The following is a 10,667-nucleotide window of genomic DNA, read 5'->3' as shown; positions in this document are numbered from 1 at the left end:
GTTCCAGGATCAGATTCTGCCATTGCTATAATGTATAGCATAATGTTAGCAGCATACATTTATACTTTTCTATTTCAGAGTCCAGTGAAGACTTTCTTGCCACTGAAAGGCTCAACACAAACACAAGAAGAAATGCCATGTAGGTATACCCTCACACTTCATGAAACCCCATTGATTTCAGGCTGTTATTTTACTTGAGAAGCTGCAGACTTTAGCAGAGTAACTGTCACACTAAAAAACCCAATCAAATAAATCTTCCTCTCTCATACCTGGGTTTTCTTCAATGGATTTTTTTTCTTTTCACGTAATTGTATGAAAAGGTAGAGATTGAGTAAAACAGTTAAAGGCATAAAATCCCTATGAAGATTTATAGTTGTTTTATTGCCAAATATTTGATTATTTATTTTTTTATTTCTTTGGGTTAGTAGAAAATTGAGAACTGCCAGGAATCAAGATGAAACAATCTTTCACATGATTTGAAGGGTGGAGACTTGGGCGCTTACTCAGATCTTCTGGAGTACAAAATGCTCAGTCCTGTGGTTGCACACAAGAATGAGTTGGCTTTAACAAGATCTTCCACTATTACCAATATGCAGCAAGGGGAAAACATTGGCCTTCAGCATGTACTCGAGGCTTAACACAAGCACTGGTCTGCTTACTTGTCCTTGTCTTGCACATTAAGGTATATGCATTAAGCCAAATAAAACAAATGGGAACGATCACAAACCTATTTCTTATCACAACAGTTTGCCATATAATTTCTACAAGAGACCTAATGCCTGCCTAAGGTCATCTGAAACAATCAGAAGCTTTTTAACTTGGTGTACCTGAAACATGACTGGTCAGTACAATCTTAAATCTGGTTATTATACCCTACATTCATGTATTCACTGCAAAGTTTGACCTGCCAAGTTATGTCATGGAAGAGCTCCATTTGGACTTGATCAGTTGAAAAGCTCAATGTCAGGGTTGAGTGCGCCAATAGGCTGTAATGGCTCTGATGAGCCCCACCTGGGACCTCCACACACAACCCCTACCCATGGCCCCAGAAAATCCATTTAGCCTCAGGTTACTCTACGCTGCAGGTGTATCTACCACCCCCATCCCTGCATTGTTGTTCGGACTTCCTGGATTCACCTTAGATCTGGCTTGTTGTCGCCTTATGGTCCCTAGGATCTGTTGCTGTGACCACCTTGCATTGATTATCCAGCTCACGTGCTATTGGACTGTGCCCTGGCAATGAGGGCACTGCTCATCCTGTGCTGTGGCTCCTCTCAGCTCCTGGTTAACCTTTAACCTTAGAGTCCTGCACTTGCTGCTCCCTGGTACTCAGTGGCCGCCGTTTCTGTCAAAAGTGAATCTCTCTTAGAAGTGAGGCACCCGAAAGCACTCAGCATATCACGCAAATAGGTATGCGTGGAGGAGCCCAAGTCTACCACTCTCACTATCAGCATGCTTCACTTACAAGATTTACCTTTATTATCTTTTTTCTTTCTTTTCCTTCTTCAGCCACTCTTGCTTCTCAGAACCTTTCCAAAACGTGCTAGTGACACTTCCTCCATGATGCAGATGCTAGGGTCTAGCTGTGCTTCAATCTATATGGCTTTGTACGAGAATAGCTGAAGGCAGAAAATATGTTGCAGTTAGTGCTAGTGAAAACAGCTGCAGAAATGGCCAGAGAGAGATTTGTGTAGTCAAAAAGAAAAAAGAAAGTTATAACCTTGAGCTTTGTTTTGCACTATTCTCATTAGCTATTTTCTGCAACCTTCTGTAACTTCTGAGATCCCAGTTTCATGTCATATACCCTTTTTCTTCACTCTCTCTCATCCTTTGTTTCCTGCCCTGCCCTTTTATCCATCTTCTTTCCTTCACTCTTCCTTAATCTTCTCCTAACTAGCTTTACATGCCGTAAAGTTGTGAAACTAACCCAATGCTTGCTACTGCCACATAGTTCACTCATATGCATATTGTTTCCCATAGCCATATTCAATTAATTAATTTCAGTGGCGGTATCTTACCTAGCTAACCTCTCGTAATTTTTACCTTTCTCACCATTGCTCCAAGAGTCAGAAGAATAAAACGGGAGAATGTTCAGGCCATTTAATTTCTTCTACTATATACCTAAAGGTATGATGTACAACCATGGAGGAGGGTTTCTAGGAAAGCACTCTAATTGGTTGAGAACAGATCTGTTCCAGAGATCCTTCACATCTCTCTTAGCAATCTAGTTTCACGTAACTTAATAAATAATGTGCTCCTCACAGTTATGAAGTTTTGCTTTTACTGCCCCAGCCATCTGCACATATATCAAAGAATTAACAATAGTCAACTGCATCATCCAAAAAGCAAAACCAAGCAAAAAAATAGGTGTAAAACCTCTGCCAAATTTGGAGAAAAATATCAATTGGTTTTTTGGAAACCATCGGGAGTTTGGATGAGGCTAAAAGAAAAGATTATGTTCTGTTAGAAGACCTTTAAAAAGCAACATGCATGCTGAATATTAAGCACAAATCTTTGGTACGTCTGTTGGATCTAATGTATTCTTTCTCCGTTTCTCATAAAAAATACTTAAAATGTAGAATATTGTATCCTGTGAACTTAAAAAATAAAAAGCACATTAATTTTAATAATCTCTATAGAAGAAAAGATTGTTTCCTTGTCTTTTTGGTAGCCTGTTGGTAAAGGATGGTTTTATACAGTCCAAAACAAGACTAAATTAATGTCTATAACAACTCAGTCCTATTGATTAAGAGATTAAATTCTCTTAGGGGGAAAAAAAAAAGTTAACCTTCTCACTTTGCCGAAATATTTAATGTGTTAGAAATGAAACTAGAGACATTTGGATTTTTGACATGTTTACAACATGCAGATAGCTTTCCTCATCTTTCCTACTTAAAGATAAAAGCAGCATGTAAGAAATAGGTACCTAATAGATTGTCACTCTAAGTAGATGGTTGGTCTTAAAAGCTTCTGAAATTATTGCACATAGGCCAGATAACTAATGAAAGTAAGAGGACTAATGATAGTGTATTATCAGCCCATACACAAAAGAGAGGCTCTACAAGTTAAATGTTAATTCATATAAATTAAATTACATATTGTTCCATGTTTGATTAACAAAATTAAGCAAAATTATAGGCAAATTCCCAACATTTATTAATTTCAGAATAAAATTTTGCTATTATTTAAGATATAAATACGGTAACTTCCTTTTAACATGACTCATACAAGGGAAACTCATAGGCTGTTTGGCTTCAAACTATTAATCATGGTGGCATATAATTTTTCTCAGTTCGAAGGACTGTGTTGCTTCTAAAGAAAATAGCATTACAAATTTAGCAAAACACCCTATTGATTTAAGCGAAGGATGACACAAAGAGTCTGTTGTTGATTCACTGTCAGTTACAGCCAGAGACAAATCAACATATTTCCATGGAGAATGTCTCGTGCTTGCAGTTTACAATCAATGAGTAGGACAGAGGTGATAATATATGACACTTTCTGCTGCCACATTCATTTTGTATCCTAATATACCTCTGAGACAAGTTACAAATAGATGAAAGCAGAAACACTGAAGGAAGACATTTCTTTTCCCATCATGGGTCATGGAAAAAAGAAGTATTGAAAATAGGTATCCATAACCTTTTGAAAAAGAATGGCTTAATATACTCTATTATTTGTAAAATATCATTACAGATGAATAGGCTACTTCTAGACATGAAATCTAAAAGACAAACACTTGTGTTGGTACCAAATTCCAAAAGATTTTTTTAACTTACGATTGCATGACTAGATTTTATTTTATAGTATGTCAACTATTATCTAGATGTGATCAGTTTGTTATGTTTATGAACAACATTTGGTTATATACTTATCAGTGACTACAGGCCACTGGAACCCTTCTGTTGCTATGACCTCAGGCTTGTTCTTAACAGAAGAAAAAAACACGAAGGCATGAGCAATGAATTGGAAAAGTAATCTGAAGAAGGCCAGACAGCTGATCATGAGAGACACATCCTTGAGACCAATGGCCACAGATTCCATTTTATTTTATTTTTCATTTCATTTCAGTCATTTTCATCTTCAAGTTAAAACATATGTATTTTTTTCTAGCATGTGCTTTCAATGTTTTAAAATATGAACTGAGCATAACTTATGTTCTGGCTGCTAAAATAACACTTCTGGCTCTGTGCCACCCTTTGCCTGCAGCCAGGAGCACTCCCAACATGACAGCTCCAGGGGGCCTGAGCGTGCTACTACCACCCTAGCAGAGGATTTAATGGCAAAGGAAAAAAAGCCTCCTGCACGCTCCTAAGCAGACATATGCAGGTATATCACTTTTGGTAATTATCACTGCTATTCCTGCTTACTCAGGGCAACAAAAGATGACATTTCTGCTATGATTTTATCACATTTCCCTGATAAAGCAGGTTAAGAGTTGTGATCACTTAAACGGGGCATGAGAGCTGGGATGCACGGATAGATTACAGACATCCCAAATAAACGTATGTGACTCAAACCCCAACACATTTTATTTGGAACTGATTCTGTGTGCTTCAGAGAAGCACGATCGTGATCTGCAGCATGTTCACTGTTCAATTGCTTAATGCAATCCATGTCCAAGAAGAGTGTATTTCAAAATCTACAGCAATGAAAATCTCTATTCCTAAAAATTACAAATGCCTTAGCAAGGTTACAGTACCAACTGCCTCTCTGAAGGGCACGGGAGAGGGACAGAGTGTGCACTACTAAAAGAAAATTAAAGTGGCAAGTCTTAAAGACCAGTAGGAATACTCTATGAAGTAACCTGGCACATAGGCATGGCCTGGAGTAAACGATGATTTACTCCTTTGAAAGATGCCTTTTTCAATCAGCTAGCTCTGGCGCTTTTGGGAGACGTTATTCTGATCTAACGCTTGATCAGCACATAACCACTTTTATCTGAGACAGTTATGCTGGGTTTGTTTACCCAAATTCCAGATTAACAAGGCCAAAGATGCAGAGACACTAGAGCTTGCATATGTAGATCTTACCAGTCTTACAGGTGAAATCTTTTAAGTCTCACCTGTCCAAACACCACCATACAAATGTGACTAAACTACTTCCAGAGCCAGGCCACACCTGAAAGCAGTGTAGCTGCATTCCAGTTTCAGAAGTCCACATCAACAGCCTACAAAGCCAGCTTGATGTTTTGCTACTCATCAGAACTGGGGGTTACAATGAGGTCTGTGACCGTGCAGTCAGACTAGTCCATTACAGCTTAACTATGAGTGGGTTGGTGCCGTATGCGCAACTGAATGGACTCAGCTTGGGGTTTGGTGCTCTGTGGGGGCTGATCCAGTTCCCTTCCTGGGAACTTGGAACACTACTTACTATAAATCTTTGGAAATTACATGATGGCTCTTGGATGAGAGCCACAGAAGGTACAGTCCATATCTGGGAGCAAAGAACGCAAAAATAAAACATTTTGAAAGTATGATAGGCAGGCTAGACATGAAGGGCAAGAGAAACTGCTTTCCAGCAGTTATTTCATTACTTTTCCCTTTGAGTTACTTACAATTTTCTTAATAGTACAGTATTTTTTTCTCTGAGACAAGATGTTAATGTGGGAAGACCAGGTCTGCAAGAGAGGAGAAAGCCACTGCAGCACTTCTCCATTTCAGAGCCCTCTTCCTGAAACAGGCTACACCAGTGACCACATACGATACAGTGCTCACTGTATCCAATTGCCAGAAGTGATATCTACTGTAGGGAGCAGAGGACAGTATCTGAAAACTGTAACTGCTACTTATGTAGCACATGGTTTTTGTGTTCTACACCTGTAAAACCGACCAGTCAAAGTTTGTCGAGAAAGAAAATCCACCAAAAATAAAGGAAAAAGGCGGCAATGAAAAGAAAAATTAAAAAGACAAAGAAAGAGCTCAATGCATATACTGTATGAAGGCAAGAATAGCAGGAAGATATCAATATGAGAAGGCATACAAAACAGACATAGTAAATCAACTATTATTTTAAAATGCTTGATAATTAAAGATGAAACAAAAGAGCAGAATGAGATTAGATTAGGGGAAGGAAGTCTAAGATCGTGGAAAATTAGTTACATGTAAAACGAATGAGAAACAGGATGTTACACAAAGACTCACCAGAAGCTGTAAGTTTTAAACATAAATTAAAAGCATATGGGCATTCAGTGTAGTTTCATATGAAGACACTATTTTTTTTAATTTTGTGGAATAGAAGGAAAGCAGCAGCTTCTGATTTCCGTATCAGTCTAAACGTTGGACTAAGTTCAGGAAACAATGGATTCTTCTCATCCGACTTATGGCTGCTCTTGGTTACACTCTTTGTCCAGTTCTTCAGCTGAAGTTCTTCAGCTCCAACATTTTTAGTTTCTAATGACTGTGCTACATCGGCTATGTATTGTCCCTCTGATGAGAATAAGAAAAGAAGAAGAAACAGCAACTACCATTAACTCTGAAAACTCTGGTCTTACCATCTTTTTGAGGACAACTTTTTGTTCCTGCTTCATTGGTGCCGTGGTTTAACCGCAGCCGGCAGCTGAGCACCACACTATTGGTATAGTGGAAGATGATGGATATTTTCAATAAGGAAAAATATGCAAGAGAAAAAAAATCCATTAAATATGCAAGAATTGGCAATATTACACCTTTCACAATTATTTTATTTAGTTGAACCACTAACAGCTGAAATTATTTGCCGGATTAGAAATTTATACTTTCAACATTTCTCACAGTTATTTTAAAAAATTACTTTCAATTTTTGTCTTAGCTTTTTGTCTGCCTGTGATGTAATATCAAGTACTACTTACCCAGACCTTTGTATCATCCCACTCAAGCCAATTCATCTGAATATATAGAGAGGGTCTATGCTTTAAACAGAAATTTAACCTTAACTTTATGGATCAGGTTATCTATTTACATTTCCAGAGTATTTTGATTTAACATATTCTACATTGGTTCATCTATTTTACTTCTCTATTGGGGTATTTTTTACGTGGGCTTTCTGGACTACGTGCAGACCCAACATTATATCCTGTTTTACTTTTTTTATTTAATTTTATGGCCTTCAAAAAGCATCAGTTGAAAAACTCAGGCAGAAGAAACTTCCAATAAAGAAGGAATTCTGATTGTTTAGATCTCAGGGCCACCATCAATTACTTCTTGATTATTTTTTCTCAAGCTGACTGAACCTCTATATAGCTAGATACTAGTTATAACAAATGTGGTTGAAGAAGTTAAGTGCTGACATTCAGAACACTCCTTCAGATGTTTGTCAGTAGGGAAAACAAAGGGCAGGTAACCCACAGAACAGTAAATTTCCATAATTAAAACAGCTACATTAAGATTTGTTTTTATGAATTTGCACAGAGTGTCTTTTTCACTCATCTAACACAAAAGCCAAGGCCAAAAAGGAAAGATAGAATGAAAAATTACCAGAAAAATCTGGTTTCATTAACTACAGAAAAGAGCAGAATCAGAAAATGATCACTGTTTCAAAATGATAGTAAGTTGTGAATATTTTCTAAAAAGTTGTGTCAACATTCAAATGAATGCACCACAATGTGAAATAACTAATTAGAAATACAGCTAAAGTGTAGGTCTCTCATATCCTTCTCCTTCCATTAGCTTTCCATAGCTAAACAAGCAAGTAAAGAAATTCTTACTTGGTATGGATAATACTTAAGAAATCCAAACCTTAAGAAATCCAACAAAGCATTATACTGTTATACTTTATTAAAATTACACTGTATTGTAGAACATCAAAAATATTTTAAACACTGTCAGCTAAAGCTCCATCAAAAATTTTACAAGTTTGAACTTTATTCAATTACCACAATGGCATCTATCTCTAAAAATACATTTTCAAGAAAAATACTTGTTTTGTATATATTTTCTGTAGCATTTGAAAATATTTTAAAACAGTTATTCAAAGACACAGAACATAAAGTTGAAACTGTCTCAAATCAAGCCAACTTAAATGCAATGATACGTAAATGGTTTTCATTAACTAAACTGAGATGTGCAAAAATGTAAATTATGCATTATTTGTTAGTCCTATGTTGACAGGTTTACATTCAAGGAATGCAATTTGCACTACTCTACTTTTAAGCTAATGCCATTTTTAGGAAAGTCGAAATGCTGTTTTAGTCTAAAGAGCAACTTTTTTCTACATAAATGAGAAATTAAATACACCTACCTACCTAAATAACTACTCAATATCTATGACATCATCTTTATTTGGAATAGTTTTCATTATAAATTGCTGTGCATATCTGATTTTCTTTTCAATATGGTAACAGTTAAGTCTCAATACTTAACCATAATTATCCCTAGTAGCGAATTTCAAATTTAGCTAAAAAATGGCAGTCTTGAATACAGATTTTTCTGTTAGGCATCTGAATGTTATAACTTTCACCAGCAGCACAGAATGAAGACAAACTAGAGTCTTCCACCTAGTTCAGATTTTCTTTATTTGAATGATCATGAAAAAACAACAGAGTATTGAAAGAATAAATAATGCTTAAATCTGCAGAGACAGAAAAAAAATCCCAAACTTTTACAGAATAATGAAGTTTTGGGGGCACATTAGCCTACACAACCCATTGTTTTACAAGGGTGAAAGGATGTTCACTGTGCTTCAATTAAGAAGTGCTCTACATGGGTTTTGAACTCAGCTAATTTATAGAGAGCTTTGACGGGTCTGTCATGTAATACTTAAGCTATGTCTTTTGAGAATATTAACTTACGCTCAAATGAAATTATGCACATCTCAAATTTAAAATAATGTGACAATAAATATCTTTCACATCAAGATGCAGAAGTTAGATACTGCAATAGAAAATATGTACCTCGCTTCTGGTTTGATCATGGATGACAGGAGTTAGAGTAGAGTTGGAGAATCGTACATGCTTGAGTAGAATTTTCTGCTAGGCCTGAATGCTGAAGCTTCTTTTCAGCTCTGAGAGAAGATGGCAGAATGACCTTCCTAATTGGATGTCCATGTCCACTGTAAATGGAAAAAAAGTGGTACCAGTTCAAGCATAACATAGTAATTTACAGGAAAAAAGATTATCAGAAAATTCCCTTAAAATTAAATGAGCAAAATATGGCCATAAATTCTGTCCTGAGTGAATACTGATTAAGTGCACCTTGTCTGACAGGTAACGAGTATGAGTTGGTCATGCATGAGAAGATCTAGGACATGATGGAAAGAGGGAGAATGAAAAACAGGAAACCCTCATACATACAATAGGCAAGGAATTATACACACTTATTCCATCTATCTAAAAATTCTTAATAGATAAAATACTCAAAGCCAGCAAAAATTATTTAAGGTCACTATCTGAGGGCAAGGCATATTTCAGTGTAAAAATGGAATTTATTTGTTTCTCCTCCCCTCCATTTCTCTCATGCAAGGGGGCATCAGTTACAGCAGTAACAGTATGGCAATTTGTATGACTACTTGAATCCCTCAGCCCAACTAACAAAAGACAGAATTATTTCTCAGTCATAGCCTAGCAGAAACTCTCCCCCTTATGTTTACAATTATCTCCACCTCAGTTGTTGCCATCTACAACCATTGTGTGCTGCAGGTATTAACTAATTCTGCCCCCAACAGAGTAATACTCGCTCCTGGCCTCTTACCAGCTACATTTTTGTGTACTTCATTTCTCAGGGCTTTTACTTAGAAATCCTGTTCCACCAGTACTCAAACTTTGGCTAAAGCTCAAAACTTCATGCCTCTCAGCTGCATTTCGCAAAAGTCCCAATGCTTAAACCACTCCAGATTAAATTATTATTGTAAATGTCACCAAGTTACCTAAATTGCTGTTTTTATTGTTAACAACCACCCTAGATCTTCAGGTTTTCATATCCACTAGCCCAAAATCCACAAACACTATGCCTTTTGCCTGATCATTTGGCAAACATGAACTTACTGTTCCAGAAGTGTGAATATCATCCATTTTCTGATACTGATCTCTGGTGTTCCTCATTCCTCTCCTCAATGGAAAACTGATTAGCCAAGCTGCTACAAGTCCTGACACCTGTGTACTTTTAATTCTTCAAAACACCAGAAGCAGCCTACTTTTCCCACCCTCTGTCTCCCCACATCTCACGTAATTCCTCCCGCCCCCTTTGAAACCAAAGACGAGACAATGCCTTAGAAACCTCACTTGAGACCAGGGCTCAGAATGACCCAATGCTTTTGATCATCTCGGGCGTCACCAGCCCGCAGCAGGGCCCCCCTGTCTCGACCTCCACTCCCTTCAGTGTATTCCCTTCCACAGTACTTCCTCCTTTCCCAAATTCCTCTGAGCTTTCCCTGGGACCCCTGTAGTTTTCCAAACTATCTCATCTTCCAGAGCATCGCCAGCATCAAAGCCTGAAGTCCCTTCTCTCGGAGCGGGGCAGTGCCACTTTCCCACTCCCCTTGTGAGAGGCCGGACCGAAGCGGGATCTGAGAAGATGCCGGCCTCCCCCTCGCCCCTGCTCGTCGGAGAAAGACGAAAACGCCGTAAAATTAGGAGGCCCGGTGAAAGCAGAGCGATTTCCCATGGGCACCGGGCACCTTGCGCAATTTTTAAAAACCGGGGCTGAGAAGCTGCCTCTCCTCCTTCGCCCTCCGGCGGTGCTGCTGCTGCTCCT

The 10,667-nt window shown here is 37.8% G+C and overlaps 1 long non-coding RNA gene across 2 annotated transcripts; it reads right to left on the bottom strand.

The window, feature by feature from the left end:
* Positions 1-1,346: 1,346 nt before the first annotated feature.
* On the bottom strand, positions 1,347-10,104 carry LOC103920563. 2 transcript variants are annotated; one of them, XR_663801.1, is made up of 5 exons: positions 9,959-10,104; positions 8,870-9,027; positions 6,494-6,570; positions 5,374-5,436; positions 1,347-1,619 (listed from the first exon to the last, which is right to left on the bottom strand). It is a non-coding gene; the product is annotated as an uncharacterized LOC103920563 (long non-coding RNA). The 2 variants fall into 2 exon arrangements; XR_663802.1 differs by lacking the exon at positions 6,494-6,570.
* Between the last annotated feature and the right edge of the window lie 563 nt (positions 10,105-10,667).

The sequence above is a fragment of the Pygoscelis adeliae genome, unplaced genomic scaffold (genome assembly GCF_000699105.1).
Source record: "Pygoscelis adeliae isolate BGI_AS28 unplaced genomic scaffold, ASM69910v1 Scaffold367, whole genome shotgun sequence".
NCBI classification, from domain to species: Eukaryota; Metazoa; Chordata; class Aves; order Sphenisciformes; family Spheniscidae; genus Pygoscelis; species Pygoscelis adeliae.
Note: the sequence above shows the minus strand (reverse complement) of the source record. Positions and strands in the feature narration are given on the sequence as shown.